The sequence below is a fragment of the Podarcis erhardii genome (genome assembly GCF_964252035.2).
Source record: "Podarcis erhardii genome assembly, chromosome: 3".
Classification (NCBI taxonomy): Eukaryota; Metazoa; Chordata; class Lepidosauria; order Squamata; family Lacertidae; genus Podarcis; species Podarcis erhardii.
In genome coordinates this window covers 111,642,387-111,670,348 of record NC_138507.1, presented here as the reverse complement: position 1 = coordinate 111,670,348, position 27,962 = coordinate 111,642,387, and the positions used below count along the sequence as shown (strand labels likewise).

The window sequence follows — 27,962 nt, the reverse complement described above, 5'->3', positions numbered from 1 at the left end:
TTGTTTCGCTTGATTTATTATACTGCAACATCTTTTTTTAGATGTAACCTGCTCTGACACCTTATGGTGAAGGATGGGTATTAAATATAATATGTGATGATGATGCTACCCATACACAATATTTAATTAAATGTCTTACAACTGAGGAAAAAAAACCGGGCGACCCTTGCAGGAAATTCAATTAAGTGTTGTGTTTTTAAAGAAGCTGTAGCCAGATCATCGCTGAGCCACAAATCCACACAACCACTTTCTCTCCCTTCTTCAACTTTTGGAGAAAAAGAATGTAGGAATTTCTGAACAATACTGCCCAGACTTTCCTTGGCACAACATTGATTCAGTGAACAGGGCCTCCAATTTCTGCCCATCTCTCAAAATTTGAAAACGCCAAAGGAGAGGAAATATTTTGAAGCTTGTCACATATTTTTTCCCCTTTCAGTGGCAGCTGTTGGCAAAGTAATTGGAGTTAGTTGGTCTTCTGGGAGATGAAGCATTCAAGCAGGGGTTGGAGGGGGCAGTGAAGTAGACTGAGAATCTGACATTGTTGCCTTGTTTTCAGCAACCAGAGTCTTCTGTTTTTTTATATGTGCAATTTTCGGGGAAGCGACCTGGTGCTGTCTTTTCTTAGGGTGCTCTAAGGAAAATCAACTTCCTCCAGACGGTTATCTTCTTTACTGTTTGGATCCCCCGAGGGATGAATGTGAGCAAACTGCAGCTTCGTCGCTTCCCCCTAAAAAATATGTATGCTGATGTAAGTAGATATAGATATGGCCGAAGGTTTACATCGTGTCTCTTTCCAAGCGTCTTGGGATGGAAACGGCAAGATCTAATTAGGATTGCTGTACTTGGTTTCGGTGGCACAAGTAGGAAAGTGTACACTGCACTCCTATACATGTCTATCTGCTCAGGCAATTGAGTAAAGGATTATGGCCTTAGATTCTGAATTCAGTGGCATTGTGGGAACCCCATTCTTTAGACCAGGGGTTAAGATCATAAGGGAAGCGGGTGGCGCTATGGTCTAAACCACTAAGCCTAGGGCTTGCCGATTGGAAGGTTGGCGGTTTGAATCCCTGAGACGGTGGGGGGGGGGGGAGCTCCCATTGTTCAGTCCCAGCTCCTGCCAACCTAGCAGTTCGAAAGCACGTCAAAGTGCAAGTAGATCAATAGGTACTGCTCCAGCGGGAAGGTAAACGGCGTTTCCATGCGCTGCTCTAGTTTCGCCAGAAGCGGCTTAGTCATGCTGGCCACATGACCCAGAAGCTGCAGACAAATGCCAGCTCCCTTGGCCAGTAAAGCAAGATGAGCGCCGAAACCCCAAAGTCGTTTGTGACTGGACTTCACTGTCAGGGGTCCTTTACCTTTTTTTAAAGATCATAAGACGAGTGAATGGCCCACATAGTCCAGCATCCTGTTGGGCTGTCCCAACACTGCACTGCATTGGCCCAATCTTCCCATGCGTCAGGAAGCCGACAAGGAGAGCAGGTTGCTTGTAGATCAGAGAAAGTGAGTGAAACACTTGGCTAGCTTACAGCTAGTTATTACTATTACAGTGGTACCTTGAGTTAAGTACTTAATTCGTTCCAGAGGTCTGTTCTTAACCTGAAACTGTTCTTAACCTGAAGCACCACTTTAGCTAATGGGGCCTCCTGCTGCTGCTGCACCACCGGAGCCTGATTTCTGTTCTTATCATGAAGCAAAGTTCTTAACCTGAAGCACTATTTCTGGGTTAGCGGAGAGTGTAACCTGAAGCGTATGTAACCCAAGGTACCCCTGTATAATGATTATTAAGGAAAGCGGAACAAAGAACACACAGAGGCTTCTGAAGGTTGTTTCTGTCTTGATGAAGCAGTTGTTGCCTTTAGCTCCCCCTTCCTCACTCCCAAACCCTCTATGTCAGGCCCCTTCCTCTGGCTACGGCAATCCCCAAGGGACCCTCTCTGTGTCTGCTTGGCTCTCTGCCTGGCAATGTGCAACAAATGCCTTCTTCTGGAAGGGCGGGCTGCAAGCTGTCAGCAGAGAAGCTATCAGAGTGGTTCTGCCAAGTCTGATTCCTGTCCCTGCCCTGTTTCCTTGCCCGTTTCCTCCTCTTCACTATTTCTCAAGCTCTCTGCCTTCAGTACTTCCCAGCTCATCCCCTCCTCTGGGTGTGGCTGGTTTCCTACCACCAGAAGCCAGGATCCAAATCCTCTCCCTCTGTGCTTCCCCCGGGGGGCTTAGTGTTAGAATTCCTGCTCCATGAGTGCGGTCATGGGATTTTTGTCTATCACATGACGGTGTATGTTTTGACTCCACAGAGTGGGAAGTGACGGAGACAGGATATTTGTGTTACTGTGTTCCGTGAAGTGGGACTATTGTCCTTTGTTCTTTCTCTTTGCTGTCTGATGCTAGAGAGAGAGGGAGCCATGTTGCAGTGCTCCGTGTGTGTTTATATGTAAATAAAGTAGATTAGCCAAAATGCTGAGTTGCTGAGGTCTGTTACGCAAACTGCCCAAACTCTGCGGATCCCTAAGTGTGCCGGTGTCTGTTGGCATCGGTCGCTGTGATGTTCGGGCTGAAGAAAGCTTTTGAAGCTCCCGAACGATTGACCAGCAGGGAGAGAACATGTCAGTCGGACATGTGTCTCTGCCAGGGTCCTACTCGAGTGTAAGACGAGCTCCTGACACTCAGGTGGCTTCCACCACTCCTCCTCATCTCGTCAGTCCCTGACACCATGCCTCACTCCTTCCTGCTCTTTCTGGGTAAAGGCTGGTGTTTGGGGAAGCTGGGAGAGTGGCCACTATTGAATTAACCTACTGGACAAAGGTAAAATTTACATTTGCTGCTCCGCCCATTTTTGCAACACCACTGGCATGTGGTCCTTGGAAGCAGTGGAGGCTGTTCCATTAGGTTGAATGGGGTGGCAGTGTCCCACCAACCTCAATCTGCCTTATCCTCCCCAAAGCAGACTCCCTTCTTGTTCACAACCAGTCAGATGGCGATTCTGCCTGTCATTGGCTTAGGCCCTACCTACTGTTGCTTTCTTTGCCTTCCTTCCTATGAGTCACAATGGGCACCTGCCACGACTGCTGTCACTGAGTCTGGCTCCACCTGACTTACAATATTGTACATGTTTAAGCAAGCTTTGAAAACAGGTCTATTTTGGGCCGCTTATCCCCAGTGGTTGTTTTTTTCAGAATTGGCTATTTTAACATCGATGACTCCGTTGGCCGGGTGTTAATTTATATGGATTTTTTTTTAAGTGGCTTTGGTTTTTAAAGGATGGCAAACCCCCTTGCTATAATTCCCTTGCTATTACTATTGGATTTTATAGATGTACTATTTTGTGGTGATGTCAGCTGCTCTGGAGGGGCTGTGCTCAGAAAGGTGGCATCCAAACAATTTATAAATAAACATTAAAATAATGCACACCTCTCCTGCTTGACTTACCAATAAGTTAACACTCAAGTTACAAACTGAATGATCCCTGCTGTTGCAATTTCAATAGATGCCCCATGTGATGAACTCCCAGTCCTGCAACTTGAAACATCCTTTTGATTGTGATATAGACCCTGGTCTGGCACCACACATTGGGTCCTCCTGGACAGGAAGGGATACACAGAAGTTCCTCTTCGGTTTGGGACCTTGTCTGACCACCTAGGTCTTTCTTTATCTGGTGTATCCCTGTGTGTCTCCTGAACTTTGATTCCTAGTTTCTGGTTCCTGCATTCCTGGCTCACCTTTTACAGATGTCCTGATACCAGCAGCCATCTCCATGTGTCTAGCATAGAATGAAGGCATTGGTTCTGGAGCACAGGTAGGCCCTTTATCAACGTGTCCTTAATAACAAAACAAAAACAAGGGGCTGATATTTGGGCTGGCAGATTGCATGATAACGATTCCCCCCACCTGAACGCAATGTTATCCTAATTCTGATTCCAAGGCATCAAGACTAAGTCTCATATTGAACAAAGGCAATCTTTGGGTTGTATCCATGGCAACCGCCTCTCGGAGAACTAAGGATTGAGAGTGAGTGTCCACCGCCAGTGACAGATCCTCGTTCTGCAGCAGACCAAGCAGGCAGGTGTGCTGTCACAAAGCAGCTCAGCCCGTTTCCCCCTGCCAATCACTTTGACGTTCACATAATTACAAGGAAATAGTTCTGCTGCCTCACGATGCAAATCGGAAGCGACTGTATTTGCAGCAAATGCCGGGAGCACAAAACTCAATCTTTCTTTCAAATACATTTTAATAATCCCGTCTCTCCAGACTCCCAACTTTTGCAGCAGGAAGGGGTTCTCTCGTCTTGCTATCTTGTCAATCTATGTGGTAGGGACTCTCCTCTATTTTGGGGTGCCTTAGGCCTAGCAGAGGGAACCAGGCTTAGCAAGGAGTTCCCCATAATGCACTGGGCCTGTAATCCAATAAGTGTTCTGCCAGATGTGGAATGCTTGCAGTTCTGAAAGTTAAAAGCTTCATTTAAGCTTTCTTTTTTTCCAAACAAACAAACAAACAAACAAACAAACAAACAAACAAACAAACGGTGATGCTCTGCTTTATGGAAAACAACAATTCAGAGCTTTTCAGAACTCCACAGACAGTGTTTTGGAAAGCCCCATGTTATAAAGTCCATTAAAGAAGTGTAAGACCTTTTCAAGCCTATAATGTCTACTGGAGGACAGAAGCACTGGAAAGGAAGGGCTGTTGTGAAGCTGCAAAGTTTTTTTTAAATGTACAAGTAGGACTACACACTGCTTGCTCATCTCCTAAGCATAAGAAAGAGACAGACTTCCTCTCCCCCCTCCCATAAACTATGGAGGAAAGTGAATTCCTTTTGCTTCCACCACAATTGCCCTTGGACCTATTTGTTTGCAATTTTACACGCTTAATCCAACTTGGAGGGGCTACTGTGCCTGTAAATTCCATCCACTTTGGTCAAAAGAAGGACATGTTAGAGCCATTTCTAGATTCCCCAGTATGGTGAAGTAGCGGGGGCTGTCTGGCACTGCCTGGGAATTTGTAGAAACCAAAAATTATTGTGTTTTTCAAATGGATAGTGCAATTTGCGAATTTGCCCCATGATGCCAAAAATTGGGCAAAGTCACACCAAAGCCACATTTTGTCCTGCCATCTTGATTCAAAATTGCACCCAAACATTGATGTAAATTGCCACTCCCACTTCATGCAAAGTTATTTCGAGAGACATCTTCACCTATATATAAAAAAGGTAAAAACATGCCAATGTCATATTTTGGTCCAACATCGTGAATCAATATGGTGCTTGACATCTGAACATCAATGAAGACTGTGGAAACCCTTATGCCAAGTTTGGTGACAGTACATTGAGAGGTAGCCACACCTATAGCAAACAGATGGACAAATAGAACACTTTCTAAAATGTATAGTATATAGGAGAACAGAGCTTTGTTTTCTATAGGATAGCTCAAAATTCAAAGATTGGAGGGGAAAGGACACAGAGCTACTCAGAAATATATTGGATTTATTTTTTAAAATGCACAGATACAGTTACAAGGTGAACTTTGAGGTCCATTCATGCCCCTACTCCCAGCCACCTTGCAACCTTCTACTGGGGTGGCAAAGCTACAAACTATTTTGGCTAAGTACTAGCCTACACATGTTGAGGGGGTGTCTCAATAGCTTAGGCACCAACCTCCCCACAACCTCACCCTTCCCCCCTCCTACGTCCTAGGTATGGGACATTGCTATATGTCCAGAATTTCCTGGACATATCCAGGATTCAGTCGTTGGTAACAGTGTCTAGGCAAAATGTCCTTGAAATGTCAGGGGAAATCTGGACATATGGCAACCGATGTCGGAAGTGTAGATTATGGTGAAATTCCTTTAAAATAGTTCAGAAACTTGGTGGGGTGTTTTGTTGTGGTTTTTTGTGTTGTTGTTGTTTTTTGAAATTTTGCAAAAAAAGCTTTTGTGTCCGGATTTTCACTTGAAATATGGCAAGCCTATCATAGCTATTGCACAATGATAATCTCTTCTGCATATGCCAAACTCTGAGCAAAGGAAGGGAAAGCAGAAAAAGCACAAATAATTTGCTTTTTTATTTTTTATCTCTTCTACAAAACAGAATCTTGCATTTTTTAAATTTTATTGACATATAAAACACATACATATACATATACATTTACACAATACACATACATAACACACTATCTCATTTTCATAATGTAAAACATACCTACATTACTCTATATAATACCTACCTATACTGTACATATCAACATACCTACACACCTACCCCACACGGATACCCACCAAGTGACTTGATTTCCAGCCGTTCTTGTTTCGCTACTTTATTTTTCCAACCAGCTTAAACGCTTTTCATTATTTCTGTAATCTCTTCTTCTATCTTGACTTTACCCTGCTTTCACTCTAATCATTTTCTGGATTCACTCAATATCTGTCAGAAATTCTACTTTTTCCACATAAATTTTGATGTATTCCTTAAAGATAGCCCACTCATTCAGTTTTTGTACCATATCTCCTCTTATACTTCCTGTTAGTTTGGCAATGTGGAAGTATTCCATCATTTTAGATAACCCGTCTGTTTTAGTTGGGACGCTGCTGCTTTTCCAATTTTTGGCAATCAATAACTTTGCCGTCGTAGTTGCATACATAAATATTGGAATCTTGCACTTTTGGGGAGGAAGGCATTTAGCTCAGTGTTATGGTGCCTGCTTTGCTGGTAGAAGGTCCCAGGTTTCGTTCTCAGTTTTTTCCGAGAAAATGATCTCTTGCAGCACTGCTGGGAAAGACCAGAGACCTTGATGTATTGCTTTCAGAGCAGAATATTGGGCTTCCAATAGACCAAACACATGACAGTGTAAGTCAGCATCGTATGTTCATTTTTGCAGGATTTTGGTCCCATGAAAGGTGATTTGGTCATTGCACTCAGTCAGCAGGTTTTTTTTTTATATATAATATTTTTATTAAGTTTATGAAGTACAGAAAAAAGAGATAAAGACAGAAATAGAAAAATACAGTAGAGAAATTACAAATTTCCATAATCCTTTTTTCCAACACATCTATTGGACTTCCCCACATCCTCCAAACCCTGCATTCTCTGTAATACAAAACATCAGCAATTTGTTAACTTATTTCAAAGCTTATTGTATCTTTCATTTTATCATGTTGCCTAATTTCAAAACTATTGTAACCCAAATCTTATATATTTTAACTTAAACATAATAAAGTTATTTCATTATTCCACCTTTGACTTCTTGTACCTTAATTTCCATTTCATCAATTTACCGATGCTGAAGCAAGAATTTCTAAAAAGTGCATTTTTTAACATTCATACAACTTGTAATGTTTTTTCAAATAGTCTTTAAATTTTTCCCAGTCCTCCTCGATTGTTTCTTCTCCCAAGTCTCGGATTCTGCCAGTCATTTCAGCCAGTTCCATATAGTCCATCAACTGCGTCTGCCATTCCTCCAGCGTGGGTAAATCTTGTGTCTTCCAATGCTTAGCAATCAGGACCCTTGCTGCTGTGGTAGTTTGGCGTAGTGCAAGGGTAGCCAACATGGGATCTGTTAAGTTGTGGGTGAACATATCAGTTTGGCGTAGTGCAAGGGTAGCCAACATGGGATCTGTTAAGTTGTGGGTGAACATATCAGACGACACAGCGATTCTTCAAACAGCTCTTGTTTATTCACAGGCCAGAACAGAACTGAACTGAAGGGTTCAGCCAGCCTGCTTATATAGAGCTCCACTAGAATGCAACAGTAACCATTTTCTGTAACTATCCAATCACTGAACGTCACTTTCAATCCCTTATTTGCATATGTGGACCTGAACTATCTACAGTATCCCCCTGCTGGCCCAGGGTGAGAACTTCAGTACATAACACCATGCTTCAGAACTTGTGTGGACTACACTTCCCATCCATCCCATCCAGCATGCCCAATGACCAGGAATGATGGGAGTTGTAGTCTACATCACTTAGAGGACTTCACATTAGCTACTCTTGAGATAAGCAAATAGTGTGTTTTGTCAGTGCACAGTATTTTGTACTGTAATGGGGTATTTTTTATCAACTGGTTTATTTATCGGCTCATTGCTTTAAATGTTCCCCACTTGCTCCAGGCATTTTGTGATTGGGTGGATTAGAAATTGAAATGAGCGAATGGATCAATAACATCCACAGGTCAGCTCAACGGGATGACAGCCGTGTCAAACCTTTTTTCAGATAGCAAAAATGTATTGCTTGTAACCTACCAGCTATTGGGGTGGGGGGTGGAGGGAGGGAGGGAAGGAAGGAAGGAAGGAGAGAGAGAAACTGCTAAAGTGCAGGAAGAAATGCTGACATTTATAAGCAGGACATGAACTTTTAGTCTGTCCACCATGAGGAGAAAATATTTCATTATTTAAATTTAAATTGGATCACACCGTCCTCTTCCTGTCTCTACTTCTGTGTTACATTATTGGTCCTTCTTGGTTATAATAAAATCACAACACACAGGATTCTTGCTAACAACATTCCTGAAAATGTCACTTCAGCCAAGTGGCAAAGAAGAAGAAGAATTCGGTTTTTCTAACATCTTCCAGTTGGACTTTGGTGGCTAAAATGACATTCTTATAGCTCATTAAATTTATTAGGGTATGTACTCAGGTCTGTGGTTGGAGACAGCTTTTCTTCTTATTTGCTTAAAAATGTAAGGAGGATTTGCAGTGCTGCATCACAACTCTCAATTTTCGTGAAGTCGGGGCTGGGTAGGGCAGCAGAAGAGAAGGCAGATTGCACGACAACAGTGGCCATGGCATAAGCGTGAGAAGGATGGAACACTGAGAGGGGGCAAGTAGTGGTTTAAGCTGAACTTTGAGCAAAGCAGGGATGGAGGAAATTGAGAGGGAAAAGGCAATTTCCTCACTACAATGCAACATCTGAGGGCTCTGCATCAATAATAATAATAATAATAATAATAATAATAATAATAATAATATTTGCACCTTCTCACAATGCATTTCACTCTGTATGCAGTTTACAACATGAAGTTCCAGATTCAGTGTAGTAGTTTAGAAGAGATATTTTATTAACAAGCAAACACTCATATACATACCAACATCCATCACACGAACATCACTTTCTCAAACTGAAAACGATAACTGACAGGATTGGTCTTAAAGATTCAAAAAGATACCGTAACATTGACCAGCATAGGGTGTGCACAAAGGGAAGTGGAAAATAGCAGAGAGGAGGCGACCCGGTGATCGGAATCAGGGTTCTCTGTCTGTAAGGGAGAGTTGAAAACGGAGGGAGGAGGAGGCAGGGAAAAGGGTGAAGATGATAATTGTGTGTGTGTGTGTCTGTGTGTGTGTGTGCGCACAAAATGTGTAAAAAGGGAGGCTGCACAATAGGAGTAAGCAGTGCTTTTTTTCTTTAAAAAAATGTTTAGGGGTACTCAAATTTCCTACGCATATTGAAATACTGCCCCTCAATGAGGCCAAACTTAGATTCACAAAATGTTTAGGGGTATGCGTCCCCCCAGAAAAAAAGCACTGGGTGTGCACTCTTCCCACCTTGGATCAAATCTATGCTTCCAGGTGCCATAAAAAAGCTGCAGAGGTAGCGCAGGATAGTACGCACCCCGGAAATGATCTCTTTCAGCTTCTGCATTCTGGAAGAAGGTACAGGGTTATAAAGACTAGGACTAGCCGCCTGAGAAACAGTTTCTATCCAAATGTGATTTTGGTTTTAAACACAGTGTAAGGAGTCTCTAAGGGATGCGGGGGGTGCTGTGGGTTAAACCACAGAGCCTAGGACTTGCCGATCAGAAGGTTGATAGTTCGAATCCCCACAACGGGGTGAGCTCCCGTTGCTCGGACCCTGCTCCTGCCAACCTAGCAGTTCGAAAGCACGTCAAAGTGCAAGTAGATAAATAGGTACCGCTCCTGTGGGAAGGTAAACGGCATTTCCGTGCTCTGGTTCGCCAGAAGCGGCTTTGTCATGCTGGCCACATGACCCGGAAGCTGTACACCGGCTCCCTCGGCCAATAAAGCGAGATGAGCGCCGCAACCCCAGAGTCGGTCACGACTGGACCTAATGGTCAGGGATCCCTTTACCTTTACCTTTAAGGAGTCTCTATGGGAGTATATTGTATTTAATTATGGGGTATCAGAGTTTTTAGGGGGCTAACCAACTTGGGATGGCTGGGATAGCAGGCTTGTTGGTTTTTGAATGTCTTATGTAGATTTTTCAGTTTCGTTGTTCTGTATGGGACAATGACAATAAAGATTATCATATTGTATTATCGCATCGTATCGTATTGTAAGGCATGGAAATGGAGGTAATCTGTGTGCCCATGAAAGCTGAAAAAGCAAGGAGAGAAGAAGAAAAATGGCAACGATGGGGGAAATTGGGGGGGGGTGAAAAGGTGGGAGGGAGCAGGAAGCATGGGGATGGGGCTGAAGATGAAAGCTGGGTCATGAGAGGGTCTGCAGAATAGGAGAGGATGGTGACCTCACAACTGGGCAGAAGGTGAAAAGGGTGCTTTGTAGTTGCTGGGGGGGGAGGAGCAAGATGCAGGAGGTTACTTTGGGGCTGCTTTGTGTGCATGGGGGGTTTGCACAAAAGGAGGGGAAGAAGGGATGGACATGGGGTGAAGGTAAAAACAAGGATGTAAAGCAAGGCTGCAGAATAGAAGAGAGCAGTAGCTTCAGAAATGGGGTTGAGAAGGTGAAAAGCAAGATCGGTAGTTGCATGGGGTGGAAAGGGGAAACTCTAGGAAGTTAATATGGGGAAATAGCAGGGTGGTTGGTAAGGAGAGCAAGCAGGGACCGTCCCTTGTTAAAAATAAAATAAAACTGAATCACTATTTATTTTTTTTAGCTGCAGGATCTGTACAAGTAATTAGCATAGGCAGATCATATAAAGTATGCAGCACGATGAGTCAATAATAGATTTCCCCCCAAATTATTATAATTTGATGACTTCATTATCTGGCATGCCAATTAACATGTCAGTGAGAAGAAGGGAGAAGATAGGAAATATCGTTCTTTTGCATTTTTGGAAATCTGTCATCCTGTGAGCAGTACATTTGTGAGAATATCTCGTAGCCATCACACTGTGGTGGAGGCAGAAAGTGGACATGGTGTTCCAATTTGAATAATAAAATACCTTACGGCTGCAAGGATTGGGCACAGATTGCATGTTCTACATGCACGTGTCAGTACACCTTGTCCCAGTTGAACAGACGTTTTGAAGATGGCTGGGAAGTTATAAGCAAGCAGTTTGGAGAGAGGTTTGGCAGGACCACTAAGAATAACAGAATCATGGAATTGTAGAGTTGGGATGGACCGCAGGGGTCATCTAGCCCAACTGCTTGCAGTGCAAGAATCTCAGCTAAAGCCTCCATGACAGATGGCCACTCAACCTCTGCTAATAACCTCCAAGAAAGGAGAATCCACAACCTCATGAGGCAGACTGTTCCGCTGTTGTACGGCTTTTACCCTTAGAAAGTTTAGTTGATGACAGAACTTTCTTTATGTACGCAACAACAGCAGCAAGAATACTCATCGCGAAGTATTGGAAGACACAAGATTTACCCACCCGGGAAGAATGGCAGATGAAGCTGATGGACTATATGGAATTGGCGGAAATGACTGGCAGAATCCGAGACCAGGGAGAAGAGTCGGTGGAAGAAGACTGGGAAAAATTTAAAGATTATTTACAGAAATATTGTAAAATTAATGAGCTTTAGGAAAATGGTGGAATGAAGTTATATGGCTTTGGCAGAAATGTTATAAGGAACTAGGTACAGATAGATTGTTAATGTATTAAAAGGGGAAAAAACAAGATTAGAATATGTTAAGATTAATTACAGGACAGAAAACAGAGGAAGATGGAAAGGAATTGCTGAAACAGTTAACTGAAGTGGAATACAAAAAGGGAGGCGTGAGGAAGTCAATGAAACAAGTGAATGAAAGCTAAGTTTGAAAATATTGGAAGTGTTTTTAATTGTTCTTGTTTTGTTTTGTTAATTCAATGTTCTATGTAGTGTTTCTGTTTTTGTTTTTGTATTGTATTATATTGATTTGTTTAATTCTTTTTTTTCTCTTTGTAATCTTTAAACTCTTAATAAATATTATTTTTTTAAAAAAAGAAAGTTTAGTTGATGTTTAGTTGGAATCCCCTTTCTTGTAACTTGAATCCATTGGTTCGGGTCCTTCCATCCAGAGCAGGAGAAAACAAGTTTGTTCCATCTTCCATAAGACAGCCCTTGAGATATTTGAAGTTGGCTATCATATCTCCTCTGAGTCTCCTCTTTTCCAGGCTAAACATACCCAACTCCTTCAACCGTTCCTCATAAGGCTTCCTCCTCAAACCCTTGATCATTTTTGTTGCCTATGCTCCAGCTTGTCAACAACCTTCTTAAACTGTGGCATCCAGAATTGGACACAGTCCTCCAGGTGTGGTGTGACCAAGGCAGAATAGAGTGGTACTATTATTTCCCTTGATCTGGACACTGTACTTCTGTTGATGCAGCCTCAAATAGCATTAGCTTTTGTTGTTGACTTGTGATGGATGCGAGGACTGAACCTGAGACACCCCATCTCCAGGTTCACGGGTGGCATGCCTATGAATACCACTTGCTAGGGAGCACCAGTGGGAAAGGGCTAACACCTGTATGGCCTGCTTGTGGGCTTTCTGAAGCCATCTGATTGGCTGGTCTGAGAAACAGGATGCTGGATTTAAGGGTTCTTTGGTCTGGTCCAGCAGGGCTCTCCTTATGCTCTTATACATGCAAAGCAAGTTCTCCTCCAATGAGCTACGGCTCCTTCCTGCTACCTATTTCCCACTAATGTCTTGACATATGGAGCAGGCATCACGGCGAGCAAATAAGGCATCCTTTGACATAGTGTGCAGCTCTTCTGCATAATCTGTATCGGTTCCCTCCACTTCCTCAGTGCTCCCTTCTGATTCCCCAAACTATGAATAAATTAAAGACAATTTTCCATAATGTTTTACCTTGTGTTATATAATATGTCTCGAAGGAACCATTACATTGTTCGGGTGCTTAGAACTGCTTAATAATATGGCAGGATTTGTGTCTAGCAATATCGTAGTTGCTAAAGGAGTTGTTATGCATCCAAGGGCTCATCATGGCCATCGAAGAGCAATTTTCTTTCCCCTTTTTATTAAGAGATGTGCGATAGTTCATGCAGAGAACGAGAGGGTCCTTTGTATGCAAAATGGTGCAGCATCCCAGCTGTGCTCTGCTCCGAGGGAGCTGGTTCGTAAAATTGGTTTCAAGGATGGCCTTCTGAAATATGCCCTCCTAACTTTGCCTCTGCCTTCAGGCCAGCTTCATTTTGCTTCAGGTTTTCCAAATAATGCCACTGGCATGTGGTAGAGCTGTAAAGAAAGGCGGGGATGGGCAAGTGGAAATAAGGGCTAGGGACACAGGTGGCGCTGTGGTCTGAACCACAGAGCCTAAGGCTTGCTGATCGGAAGGTTGGCGGTTCGAATCCCCGCGACGGGGTGAGCTCCCATTGCTCGGTCTCTGCTCCTGCCAACCTAGCAGTTCAAAAGCACGTCAAAGTGAAAGTAGATAAATAGGTACTGCTCCAGTGGGAAGGTAAACGGCGTTTCCGTGCGCTGCTCTGGTTCGCCAGAAGCGGCTTAGTCATGCTGGCCACATGACCGGGAAGCTGTACGCTGGCTCCCTCAGCCAATAAAGCGAGATGAGCGCCGCAACTCCAGAGTCGTCCGCGACTGGACCTAAGGGTCAGGGGTCCCTTTACCTTTAACCAACAGCTACTGGTCACAATGGCTATGTTCTACCTCCGCTGTGAGAGACACAATGCCTCTGAATACCAGTTGCTAGAAGGGAGAGTGCTGTTGCACTCTGCATGTCTTGCTTTCAGGCTTTCCACAGGCATCTGGCTAGCCACATGAGAGGACGACGCTGTATTAAATGGACCACTGGTCTACTTTAGCAGACTCTTCTTAATGTTCTTAGGAGGGGAGGGAATTCTCAAGCAAATTCTTCTGATCTGCTTCCTTGCGAAAAGTGCCATTTTTTGCAGAGTGGTATTTATAACAAAATGATTTATGGTCTCTTAATTTCTCATCCCCTGTTATCTCCAGTGATGGATGCTATTCGACTGAAGGGTGTTGGAAAGGAAAGAGGGTAAAAGTGTCAGATTTGGCATCGAAGGCAATCAATGTCTATTCTGAAGCGAACCCCAGGCCTAATCCCAAGGAAATGCATACAGAAAACACACTTATGTTGGGAAGGGCTGCAGCTCAGCAGTAATGCATCTGCTAACATATAGAAGGTCCCTCATTCAATCCTGAGCATCTTCAGGTAGGGTTGGGAATATTCCCTGCCCCAAACCCTGGAGAGCTGCCGCCACACTTTATGCACAATATTGAGCTAGATGGGCCAATGGGCTAACACAGTATTAGACAGAGTCCCTTCTTCTTATCTACTTGCTAGCTCCACTGGATGCAATTTCTTCCAAGTTGGCATACATAGGATAGGGTAGGCTGTAAAGTATGATCCTAAGCACTCACTGACCTGGGAGTAAGTCCCATTGGCCTCAACAAGAATCACTTTTGATTAGTCAGCCTGGATAGCTCAGTTGGTTAGAGCATGGTGCTGATAATGCTAAGGTTGCAAGTTCAATCCCTGTATGGGACAGCTGCATATTCCTGCATTGCACAGGGTTGGACTAGGCTGATCCTCAGGGTCCCTTCCAATTCTATGATTCTAAAGCATTTTTAGAATTGCACAGGGAATATTTGTGCATTATTGGAGCATATTCTTCCCATGCAAAAAGTTCTGATTCAATTCTGGGCATCTCCAAGTGGTGCTGGAAACGACTGCTATCTGAAACTTTGGAGAGTTTCTGCCAGTCAGTATAGACCATGGATGGGGACCATCTCTGGTCCTCCAGATGTTGCTGCCTTAATAACTACTATCCATCCCTAATCATTGGCCATGCTGGCTGGGGCCAATGGGAGTTGGAGTCTAGCAATCTGGAGGTTCACACAGATTCTCCACCCCTAGGGTAGATCATAGTGGGATACATTGGAGCTGACTGTGAAACTTAAGAAGTCCCCTTTTCTTATGTCGCCTGCAGTAGGGGATCCATACATGCTTGTGGTGGAATCCCATACTGCAGGTGAGTGACTGTAAATATTCCAACCACATGAGTGGGGCAGATTGCCTGAATCTCCCGCCTGATTAGCATCTGCTCTTCCATCAGGGTTCTAACTGGGAGGGAAAGGCACAAGTGACTGGTCTCTCCTATATGGTTAGAAAAATGGGGATATGGGGATATGGGGTAGAAACACCAAAGTTAGAAGGAGACGACCCCTCCCCTTAAAATGTTACATTTATTTGTTGCTTGCTACATAAAATGTCTCCTATTTTTTCAAACTGCCATGTTTCTGAATTAATTCTTACAGATTTAACCAGGTGCGCTGTATTGCTGACACTGTTTCAATCTGCATTTGGCTTTTGAATACTATATTTTGATATGAGTTTTTGTTGGATTGATTTTTCGTCTGATATTTTGTATTAATTGAATTTCTGTTTATGTTGCTGGCTGCCCAGGAAGGAAGAGCAGGATGTAAGCAACACATGAAATTGTGAAAGAAAATGACCATCAATTTTAATAATTGAGTAATAATCACCTTTTTTTTTTTTTTAAAAAAAAAAAGCCTGTTCTGAAGGGGTTCCTTCCTTTTAGTCTCCTCCTTCATGAAGCTGTGGAATCCTCAGGTGGCAACCCAAGCGTTGCCATGGCAGCTGAAGGTGATGTCACAAACCCAACATTCTAATCTGTCCGAGTCCAAGTAACCAGGCAGAATTAGGTGCAAAAGTGTGAGAGAGACTGGTTTTCATAAGTAGACATGAGAGGGCTTCAGGAAAAGGCTACAGGCATAAAAAATTGCTTGTTTATTATATTCTCTTGCCCTTCCATCCCAGGTTTGCCTCTGTGTGAAAGCCATTTAAAAAGAAAAGAAAGGAAAGCAATGTGAATTACCATGGCTAATGCAGAAATACATCTTGTACAATTAAATGCTCACAGAAAGACAAAAACAATAACATTAAGATCAAAGCAGCTTCAGCTCAGGAGTGAAAAAGGACCCCCACTGATTATAATGGGCCTTGGGGTGCTGCTAAAGAAGGAGGGCGAACACCTACATTTTATTATAGCATCACCTACTGAAGTCAAATAGAAGCTAAATTTGATATTCATTGCATTTTTCCTGAGGCTTAGAGTAGGGTATCTGTTTTTTTTGATTGACTTGCCTATGATCCAGGACAAAGCACCACATTTCTGAAATTTTCCCCAGACATCAATTACACCTTTGAAATCCTGGTAATGTCCGGGGAAATCCAGATGTTTGGCAGCCCTAGTTTAAGGGACATAACATGTGACCTGCAGTATAGAATTTCCTGGAGGGATGCTGTGAGTTTTCTTCTGATGGTAGCAGGCAACCTAAGAAGATGATTAGTAGACAACAACAATACATGGACAGGCTAAGATGGGAGCTGGCGGGGCTCCAATATAATCCCAAGGACTATATGGATGCTAGCAAATTAAGTTGTAACTCATCTCTCTCATTCACTGGGAGGGGCAAGGTGGCAGGGAGGTTGGTGTGGTGTAAACACAGCACCAGGAGCACCCTGCAATGGCTGTACTGGTGTGTTAGCACTGCATGGGCCTCCCTGTTGCCATGCCCCTACCCAATAGCAACTCAGCTGTTGGGAGGCCAGGTGTGTATTGCCATCCCACCATGCTGTCCAGTACTGTTACTTTCAAAGTTCAAATGCAGCCCTTCTGGAGCTATTCAGGATATTTAAATCTTGCTCATTAACTCTACAAAGGACTTCTCTCTCTCGATAATCATTTGAGATATACCTCGCTCTCAGAATGTAGGAGAAAACATCAGGGGCTCTTGATGAAGATTTTTTTACTTATATGACCACTTTGAGTTTTAATGTCTGGGCTGCAGTGACATACTGGCCTTGACCCAGTGTACCTGAAGGAGCGTCTCCATCCCCATTGTTCAGCCCGGACACTGAGGTCCAGCTCCAAGGGCCTTCTGGTGGTTCCTTCACTGAGAGAAGTGAGGTTACAGGGAAGCAGGCAGAGGGCCTTCTCGGTGGTGGTGCCCGCCCTGTGGAACGCCCTCCCGTCAGATATCAAAGAAATAAACAACTATCTGACTTTTAGAAGATATCTGAAGGCAGCCCTGTTTAGGGAATTTTAAAAAATGTTTTATTGTGTTTTTAATATTCTATTGGGTGCCGCCTAGAGTGGCTGGGGAGACCTGGCCAAATGGGCGGGATATAAGTAATATATTATTATTGTTGTTGTTGTTGTTGTTGTTGTTGTTGTTGTTGTTGTTATTATTATTATTATTATTATTATTATTATTATTGCAAGATCTCTTTCCTCAGATATTTCTTCAAACGTAATCATGGGTGCTGCAACAAATGCCAAGACCGGGTAAGCTGCCTGGTGCCCATGGATGACATTAATGTCCCACTAGGCTGGGGGCAGCCATTCTGGTCCCTCTAGAGATTGCAGACTCCATCTCCTATAATCTCTGACCAATGGCCATGCTGGCTGGGGCTAATGGGAGTTGGAATCCACCAGTTCTGCAGGTCACCCTTGCGCTAGGCTGAGCTGCAGATGAGCGCATGATGACCAATGAACCTCTCTTGGTGCTTTTCAAGCATTTGACAGCTAGCAGCATGTAACATGGCATGTAACATCCATAATTGTTATAATGGAATAGGCATTTGCTCAGTTAAGCAAAATAATACCTTCTGCAAGGCACAAATTAGGCACAATACATAATTAGTGGTTCTATGTTTTGACTGGACTTTTCTGAGAAGTGTCACCACTCAATTTCTCGATAACATGTGGCTGAAGTTCTTGTGGGAACTCCAAGCATGAAGAAATGATCTATTGCTTTGCTACACTTAGGCCTGCAAGGATTTGTAGCGCTTACTATCCTTTCAGGCATAGCCAAATAACATGGTACAGTGTTTGTCCATGGGGGAATAAAAAAGTCTTGATTTTGAAGTGAATTGTCACAGACAGTGCTTGGGCGCCATTGCTGTTTCAGATGATCCTTGGGCCGTCAACCCCACAGCTGCCATTTTAGGAACTTAAAGGTAAAGGGACCCCTGACTATTAGGTCCAGTCGTGACCAAGTCCTAGGCTCTGTGGTTTAACCCACAGCACCCACCACCTGTGTCCCTTTAGGAACTTACTGTTCTCTTTTAAGCAAGAAATGAGAGAGAGAGAGAGAGAGAGAGAGAGAGAGAGAGAGAGTGTCAAGGGTGGGCGATGGGCACTCCTGGACCCAGAGGCATAGGAAGGGGGTTGCGGGGGTTGTGAACCGCCCCGGGTGTCATCACTGAGGGTGGTGACATTTGGAGCGCAACCTGCCTGCGACTCCCAAGCCTACCCCAAGCCATCAATGTGTGTGGGGTGTGGGTGACAAAAAAAAAAAAAAAATCTGCACCGGGTACCACCTGACCTTGCTACGCCTGGGTCCACTTTTTCAAGAAGCGTTTTGATGGCTATTCTGGATTATTTATTTATTTAGTTCATCACCTTTCCTCCAGCAAGCTTAAGGTGGTCCACACCAAGGTGGTGGCTCTCCCCCCAACCTTGGTTTCTGTTTACAACAGCCCACCATACTACATTGGCTCTCCCCTCTCTCCTTCCTTTATCAATGACTTGGATGATGGACTCAAGGGCATCCTGATCAAATTTGCAGATGACACCAAACTGGGAGGCGTGGCTAACACCCCAGAGGACAGGATCACACTTCAAAACGACCTTGACAGATTAGAGAACTGGGCCAAAACAAACAAGACGAATTTTAACAGGGAGAAATGTAAAGTATTGCACTTGGGCAAAAAAAACGAGAGGCACAAATACAAGATGGGTGACACCTGGCTTGAGAGCAGTACATGTGAAAAGGATCTAGGAGTCTTGGTTGACCACAAACTTGACATGAGCCAACAGTGTGACGTGGCAGCTAAAAAAGCCAATGCAATTCTGGGCTGCATCAATAGGAGTATTGCATCTAGATCAAGGGAAGTAATAGGGCCACTATATTCTGCTCTGGTCAGACCTCACCTGGAGTACTGTGTCCAGTTCTGGGCACCACAGTTCAAGAAGGACACTGACAAACTGGAACGTGTCCCGAGGAGGGCAACCAAAATGGTCAAAGGCCTGGAAACGATGCCTTATGAAGAACGGCTAAGGGAGCTGGGCATGTTTAGCCTGGAGAAGAGGAGGTTAAGGGGTGACATGATAGCCATGTTCAAATATATAAAAGGATGTCACATAGAGGAGGGAGAAAGGTTGTTTTCTGCTGCTCCAGAGAAGCGGACACGGAGCAATGGTTCCAAACTACAAGAAAGAAGATTCCACCTAAACATTAGGAAGAACTTCCTGACAGTAAGAGCTGTTTGACAGTGGAATTTGCTGCCAAGGAGTGTGGTGGAGTCTCCTTCTTTGGAGGTCTTTAAGCAGAGACTTGACAACCATATGTCAGGAGTGCTCTGATGGTGTTTCCTGCTTGGCAGGGGGTTGGACTCGATGGCCCTTGTGGTCTCTTCCAACCCTATGATTCTATGATTCTATGTCTATTTGTCTTTGCAGCCCAAAGATGGGGAAGGAAGGAGTTTCAAAAGATATCAAGTCGAGATCATGATCTTTGTAGCTCAGTAATAAACTGAACGTTTAGGATGTTACCAGCGACCAACCCGAGTCCTCTGATTCAGTGAGGGGGACATTATTGATAGGCTCCACTCTTCTTCTTTTTTAAATGAACATATAAAACATATCTGGCCTTCAGTAAATATTCCCAGGTGGCTTATTTATTATTTAACAAGCTGTGCACACACACACACACACAGAGCAGTTTAGAATAATGCAAAATATTCACAAGAACATTTACAAGCAAAACAACACGAGAATATAATACATAACAATTAAGATCACCAAGAAATAAAAGGAGAACATTTCATTGCTTTTTCAGCTTGTAAACTGCCTTCTGTTTCGTAATACAGGAAGGCGGTATACAAATTAAACGTGAAATTGCATAAAACAGGCTAGATTTAAAAGGAAAAAAAATGGGTGAACAATAATATGATGCCAATATGACCACAAAGAAGGCACTGGGTGAGTCTCTTTGGGGAGGCTATTTCATAACTGGGGTGCCACTGCCCATCCTGGTAGCCACCCACTTCTCTTCTTTTGGTGGTGGTACATAGAACAGGGCCTCCAAAGAAGATATGGGTTTGGGTAGGCCCTTCCCCAACCTTGCTTTCCTTCTCAATCGCCCTCCCTTCACAGAAGGCATTCCTTTACTTCTGGAACTGGACTAGAACTTGCTAAAAAGCAGCAGGTTCTGGATTCACTCTGGAAACACTGCCACCATGCTTCCAGTCTGAATTTTAGAGCAGATGAAACTGTCCCCAGCCTTTACCATGTTTAGTAAAAGCTGCATGCTGACAACAAGTGTCAATGGCTCCAGTGTGATGAGTTTCTGATTCAATTTGTTACCCTTCCTTTGTTCCAAAAATAAACGCTTTCCCTGATGGAGCCATGATTGATCTATTCTACATAGCAGAAGGGCCTCTATCAGATTCATGACAAGCTAGCTTTTCGGCAATGAAAAAAACAAGAGTGCAGAGCGGCAGGTTCAGCACTTTCTTTTACATATACCGATGAGTTCTTTACAAAGCAGAGGATGGAAGCAACAATGACCGCTCCCCACATTAAATGGGGGCACCCTTTGCGTGGTTGCGCGCAGCCCCTGGACCCTATGCGGCTCCATTAGCACAGGCTTGGCTTCACCTCTCCCCAGGTGGGATACCTGGAGGTCTCCGCCTACCTCAGTCAGTTGCCCAATCCCGCCTGGGGAAGCGTTGCCAAGGTTATCAGGTCAGGTAGGGGGAGGGACTACCTGCCCACACAATAGAGGGAGGATGACAATAAAGATATTAAATTTTAAAAAAAATATTACGTGGGAAATGTCAGTTGGCTCCAGAGCTTCTCCCACCCTACCCACCCTCAGTTAAGACTTCTTTTGCAAGTTAACCTTTTCTCCACCGGTACGCAGGCGCTGCTACGTCAGGGTCGCTGTTGAAGGGCCGGAAGGGAATTCCCCTGCATTGGCAGGTTTGCCTTTCCCATAGCAAAACGTCACCACTTTGGCAGTATCAGGCCTTGGGCGGAATCCTTTAGTCTATCTTCCCTGAATGGGGGGGGGGCGTGCAGCAGTGACCCACGCCCCCACTCTTTGCGGCAGCGATACCAGGGTTCCCCGTTAAAGGGGTTGTTTGAGGGGAGGCTTTGGCCATATGCCTAGAGGTCATCATTGCTCTCCCCTTCGACGACGGCGAAACGGGGGTGGTTTCTCTCTGCTTGTTCATATGTTCTCCAGAGCCAGCCCACCCCCCCGACACACTGGATAACCCTGATGTTCCCCAGATCCCCAGCGGGGGACTGGGAGGGATAAATGCCCAGTGTCTGAGCCAAGGTCTACCCACATCTGAAACATAATAAAGTTGTGGCCAATTTTAATCCCATAGCACGTTGTCTTGAGTTGTTATTCCACACAGGGGCCACCCAGGGTTTGGGGGACTCCGCCTGTCCACGCAAAGGTCTTTGTGATCACTGAGAAGCAAGCTTGCTTGGTTGGAAATGGTGTTGATAAAGTGGGAAATAGATCCTGGGAACATCTTATTTTTTCAATTCTCGTTGCTTCTGGATGTTGCCTAGAACCCAACCGTCAGTGGCTGCTAGCTACATCACACAAATCCCTTCCTAGGCAAGGGGTCAGCACATTTTGGAACTTCTGATATTGTAGATATTGGGGTCCAGAAAACATCTGGAGCCCAGAGTTTAAGATGGTGTAATACTCATTCATTCCCCTCAGGGTAACTCTAGATATTTTCATTCTGTGAGGCTAAGTGAGATAGAACAGCCTATTTGGCTATAGTTTTTGATCCAGTAGTTATCTCTAAATTAAAACTGACCTCAAGATTCTCCCAAAGCGGGGCGAACGCAATCACATTCTAGGAAACAGCAAAAAGTGTCCCAAGGAGGGCACAAGACGTTGGACATAATATTATGATGGCTGACTGGGAACAGTTATGGACCACAGGTATGAAATTCACGGCATGTAATGCCTTAAGAGAGAATATAATGAAAATGATACACAGGTGGTACATGACACCAGTCAAGCTTGCAAAAATCTATCATCTGCCCGATAATAAATGTTGGAAATGTAAAGAGACCGAAGGTACATTCTTTCACCTTTGGTGGACGTGCCCAAGGATTAAGACCTTCTGGGAGATGATCTATAATGAAATGAAAAAGGTATTTAAATATACTTTTCTGAAGAAACCAGAGGCCTTTCTCCTGGGCATGGTTGGCCAACTGGTGCCAAAGAAGGACAGAACTTTCTTTATGTATGCTACAACAGCAGCAAGAATACTTATTGCAAAGTACTGGAAGACACAAGATTTACCCACCCGGGAAGAATGGCAGATGAAGGTGGTGGACTATATGGAACTGGCGGAAATGACTGGCAGAATCCGAGACCAGGGAAAAGAGTCGGTGGAGGAAGATTGGAGGAAATTTAAAGACTGTAAACGCTGTAAAATTAATATCTGTTAGAAGGATGTTGGAACAATATTATATGATTTTAGCAGGAAGGATATAAAGGATTTGGGAATAACTGGCTGTTAATTGGTGAAAGGAGGAAAAGTAAAGCTACATTATATTAAGACAATTTACAGGACAAAAATTTTAAAAGAGGGAAAGGATTTGCTGAAATAGATAATAGACCTAGAATACAAAAAAGGGAGGTGTGAGGAGGTCAAAGAAATAAGCTAATGAAAGAATGGTAATGAGGAGATCTGATGCATTTTCTTTTTTGCATTTTTGTTTTTGTTTAATGGGTTTTATTTTTCTGGTCCCCCCCCTCTTTTTTATATTGTGGTGTGTTGTTTTGTTTTTGTTTAATGTGGTATGTTTATTTTTTCTTTCTGTAATTGTTGAAACTTTAATAAATATTATTTTTTTAAAAAAGTGTCCCAAGGAGGTCTAACGTACCTATTGTCTCCAAGAAACCTCAGTAAGCTTCCTCCTTCAGCTGGCAGACCAATTCAAGTGTTCAGTAAGTGGTGATGATTAAGCATCATCACCTCCAGATAGGTGTCAATGCCTTTGCTGACCTCCTCTGCTTTTGGTAATTAACATCAGACCTGGCAGAGTCCAGCTTCAAAGAAATAATCCCACAGTGGCTAGTCAAAGTTTGCAAGTGTTGCTGAACTTTTCGCCCTCATCCCTGTTTGGGGCAAGCATCTCAGAGGAGAACATCACCACCGAGGACTGTCGTTTTGAAACTAAAGGCTGTTGCTTCCAAGTTGCTTCCAAGGATAGTCAAAACTTTTTATTTACTTAGGTGGTTGACAAATACAGCACCAATGATCTCCAGCAGGGGTGGAAACCTTTGGGCTGTGAGCATAATCTGACCCACCACATCCCTCAATCCAACCTTCCGGGTCCATTCCTGCAAACCCTAACCACCTGCTAGTCATTGACAATCTGGAGCGAGTACAGAGGAGGGCAACCAAGATGATCAAGGGTCTGGAAACCAAGCTTTAGGAGGAATGGTTGACAGAGCTGGGTATGTTTAGCCTGGAAAAAAAGGAGACTCAGAGGAGATATGATAGCCACCTTCAAATATCTCAAGGGCTGTCTTATGGAAGATGGAGCAAGCTCGTTTTCTCTTGCTCCAGAGTGTAGGACCTTATCCAATGGCTTCAAGTTACAGTGGTACCTCGGGTTACATACACTTCAGGTTACAGACGCTTCAGGTTACAGAGTCTGCTATCCCAGAAATAATACCTCGGGTTAAGAACTTTGCTTCAGGATGAGGACAGAGATTGTGCTCCGGCGGTGTGGTGGCAGTGGGAGACCCTATTAGCTAAAGTGGTGCTTCAGGTTAAGAACAGTTTCAGGTTAAGAACAGACCTCCGGAACGAATTAAGTTCTTAACCCGAGGTACCTCTGTACAAGAAAATAGATTCCGAATCAACATCAGGAAGAACTTTCTGGCAGTAAGAGCTGTCTGACAGTGGAACGGACTCCCCAGGGAGGTTTGCCTGGCGCCTTCATTATATATTATTCTATATTCATTACAGTGGTACCTCGGGTTAAGTACTTAATTTGTTCCGGGAGGTCCTTACTTAACCTGAAACTGTTCTTAACCTGAAGCACCACTTTAGCTAATGGGGCCTCCTGCTGCTGCCGCACCGCCGGAGCATGATTTCTGTTCTCATCCTGAAGCAAAGTTCTTAACCGGAAGCACTATTTCTGGGTTAGCAGAGTCTGTAACCTGAAGCGTATGTAACCTGAAGCGTATGTAACCTGAGGTACCACTGTATATATTTTTAGGTGCCAGGTGAAAACGTTCCTCTTCAACCTGGCCTTTGTCTGATTAATATCCAACAGCCTTTTAAATGTATCTGTGGGGAGGGGAGAGGATATTGTTTTGTTATTTTGGTTTTATTATTTGCTGGTTTTTTTATTTTGTATTTTATTCTGCGAGCTGCCCTGGGATCTGTTATTGAAGAGTAGTATACACATTTGATTGCTAAATTAAATAAACAAGTAAGGTGCAAACACAACAGCAGGAGCTCCAGATTGATGCTGCTGGTTTGTTTGCACCACACCAGCCTCACCATTGCAGCCCCCCCTCTTCTCTGTCCTGCTGTGACCCAGCTATACAGAGCTCAGGTGAGTGGCAAAGCCCCACCACGCTGGTGACAGGTCTGCCATTGCTTACAGACAGCCTCCCGATCAGAAACCAGCAGCAGTTCACAAAACAGATCCACAAACACAGGGACCAGAACCTCCAGCAAACCCAGATCCCTCCTCTATCCCTGTAAATCTACACAGGCAACACTATTGCAGGACCTAATCCTGTTGGTCACAACACAGAGAGATGGTTCACCCACTCGTTGTCCAAAATGATTCACTGGCATTGCCCTTCTGCCTTCTGCCTTATTTCCATTAACCTGCAGGAGCTCTCTGCATATGTGCAGAGCTGTGCATACAAGTGTACATTATTGGTAAAAGTCAAGCACCACCCATTGCATGGCTCTCTCATTTTTTATTGCCCTTTGCGGTCACATGTTGCATGATGTAGCTTCATAAACAAGAGAGATGAAGCATAGCATTCATGCTTGTGTGGCAATTGTGTTTGTGAAAAAGACAAGTAATACCTTGCAAATGGGGATAAGCTTCGCTGTCAACTGAACAGCCATTTATCAGGAAATTCAATTCTATTACCTGGGGTTTGAACTGGGATTATGGGTTTTTATCCCACTACATGCGTTATTTAGCTATTAATGCCATGGTGTTTGTGCTATCATCAGCAGGGCCTTGGTAATGGTGTTCTGGCAAAGAATTACAGAACTGTAGAACTGGAAGGGATCCCAAGAATCATCTGGTCTAACCTCCTGCAATGGAGGAATCATAACTAAAGAATCTCTGGCACATGGTCAAAGAGAAGGTTCAGAGGCATTACATTCTCGAAGTAACACTAGTTCTGATCCCATTCCATTATTTAAGACCCAGGCACAATATTGCCAGTCCATCTGCATTGAGGACATAACGCCAAATATAAAATGTGCTGTATTTAAAGAAATCCTGTATTAAAACACACACACCCTGATTAATTTCTCAGAGGGAAAAAGCGGCGCTAGCTGAAAAGAACAGCGATGTTGATCTCATTCCATTACTTTCAACTCTGCGATGCCTACTGAAGCATAATGATGTTTTAGAAGGAAAAGGAAATAAAGTGTTTCGCAGACTGCAAAGGAGTTGTGACATTTCACAGATTCATAATAGGCTTTCTGAAGTTCTGGCATTAACTCTTTTGTGCTACTGTGCCTTGGTACTAAATGCAGCCTTTGTTCCGCACACAAATGATCTTGTTTGGAGTTCTTCAGTAGCTTTCAATTCACAGCAGGGAAACTTGCAGATTTTTTTTCTTCTTAGCCTCGTTTGGTTGTGAGGTAGCTAATCTGGGACAGAACTTGCCAGTTCACCTCATCTGACCTGAGTTTTCAAGGTTTTAGGACCTACATGAGAAAAATAACGGCAACCTGGGGGTGAAAATGCTTAGGTTGAGTGATTCTATTTTCATAAAATCACAGCATAGGAAAGAGATGGAAGTCATAAAGTGAGTCTGTGCACATCCACACCAAGATCTGGGCCCAATTTGGTACCTTGGATCTGGCCTTATCTGACCCAGGATGAGCCAGGCCTGATCTGACTCGGGGTCCAGACCAAAGTGGGGGCTTTGCACAGCTCTACATTTTATTAGGGGTTAATCTCCCCAGTCCCTGAGTCCGTTCTCCAAGTCTTGCCCAGCACTTGACCCCACTCCTATATTCCTCACTGTTGTTTTTTGCTGGTTGGGTGAACAATATGCAAGGGGGGTGGGTCATGGAAGGGGAAGCATCAGAGAAGAGTGTGTGTCTATCATATCCAGGGAATTTAATTTTGCACCATGGGCTTTGTAGTGTTACACACTGAATAAACTGTCTGCCATTCCCGTGCAGGCATGCTTAAAGAGTGAGGCTAAGGATAGAATCATAGAATCATAGAGTTGGAAGAGACCACAAGGGCCATTGAGTCCAACCCCCTGCCAAGCAGGAAACACCATCAGAGCACTCCTGACATATGGTTGTCAAGCCTCTGCTTAAAGACCTCCAAAGAAGGAAAGGAGACTCCACCACACTCCTTGGCAGCAAATTCCACTGTCGAACAGCTCTTACTGTCAGGAAGTTTTTCCTAATGTTTAGGTGGAATCTTCTTTCTTGTAGTTTGGATGGTTCAGTGCTTGCTCCACCTCCCCTCCCCAAACTACGCTTTCCTCATTCCGTGTCTCTCATGATATTTTTTTCTAGCACCACCACACAGCAAAGGGGGATTTAGGGCAGTGTGACCAGTTTCCCCGAGCCGAGGGCATGCCTTCCCGCCTCCTTCCTAAAGCCTAGCAATAATAATAATAATTTATTATTTATCCCCCACCCATCTGGAGGGGTTTCCCCAGCCACTCTGGGCGGCTTCCAAAAAAATATTAAAATACTGTAATACATCAAACATTAAAAGCTTCCCTAAACAGGGCTGCCTTCAGATGTCTTCTAAAAGTCTGGTAGTTGTTGTTCTCTTTGACATCTGATGGCAATCACTTTTTTGCATTTCCCCAGCTTTGGGGACCCTGACGGAGCCCTCATACCTCCTTCCCAACCCCCCTTCGCTTACCTGGTTTTGGGAAGGCAGAGCAAGCGCTGGGTGATGGTGGTGGGGATTGTGTCAAATTTTGGCCTCTCACAGGGCACCACACAGTCATACCTTGGTTGTCAAACAGAATCCATTCCGGAAGTCCGTGTTAGTTTCTGTTTGCCACAGAGCAGTGCTTTGGGGTCACAAGACTCTGTTTACATTCCACACATTCCATACTGTTGGAAGTCTCACGGGAGATGGGAGACGTATGTGAGTATGTGACGTTATTGGTTTCCTATTCCTTTGTTCCTTTGTTGTTCAGCTGCTCTCTGCTCTCATAGAGAGAGGATGTATTTTTCTTTGCTGTCTGCGTAGCGAGAAATAAAACTCTTTAGCCATGAAGCCATAAATCTCTCTCTTTTTTTAATTGATATTTTATTGAATTTTATCAAAGAGAAAAATTACATAAGAAAACACAAAACATAAAAACATACAAGGAACACCGAGATACAAAAATGCAAACAATTAACATATAAAGAAAAAAAAAAAGAATAAGACAAGAAAAAGATTCAAAAAGTTAAAAATAAAAATCCCTCTTTTTAATTTCTTACCATTCATAAACTTATTTTCCTGACTTCCTCACACCCCCCTTT

At 43.8% G+C, this 27,962-nt stretch overlaps 1 long non-coding RNA gene across 1 annotated transcript; it reads right to left on the bottom strand.

The window, feature by feature from the left end:
- On the bottom strand, positions 1-27,513 carry LOC309338129. The gene is made up of 4 exons (XR_014154742.1): positions 27,349-27,513; positions 25,969-26,159; positions 3,714-3,812; positions 1-727 (listed from the first exon to the last, which is right to left on the bottom strand). It is a non-coding gene; the product is annotated as an uncharacterized lncRNA (long non-coding RNA).
- Between the last annotated feature and the right edge of the window lie 449 nt (positions 27,514-27,962).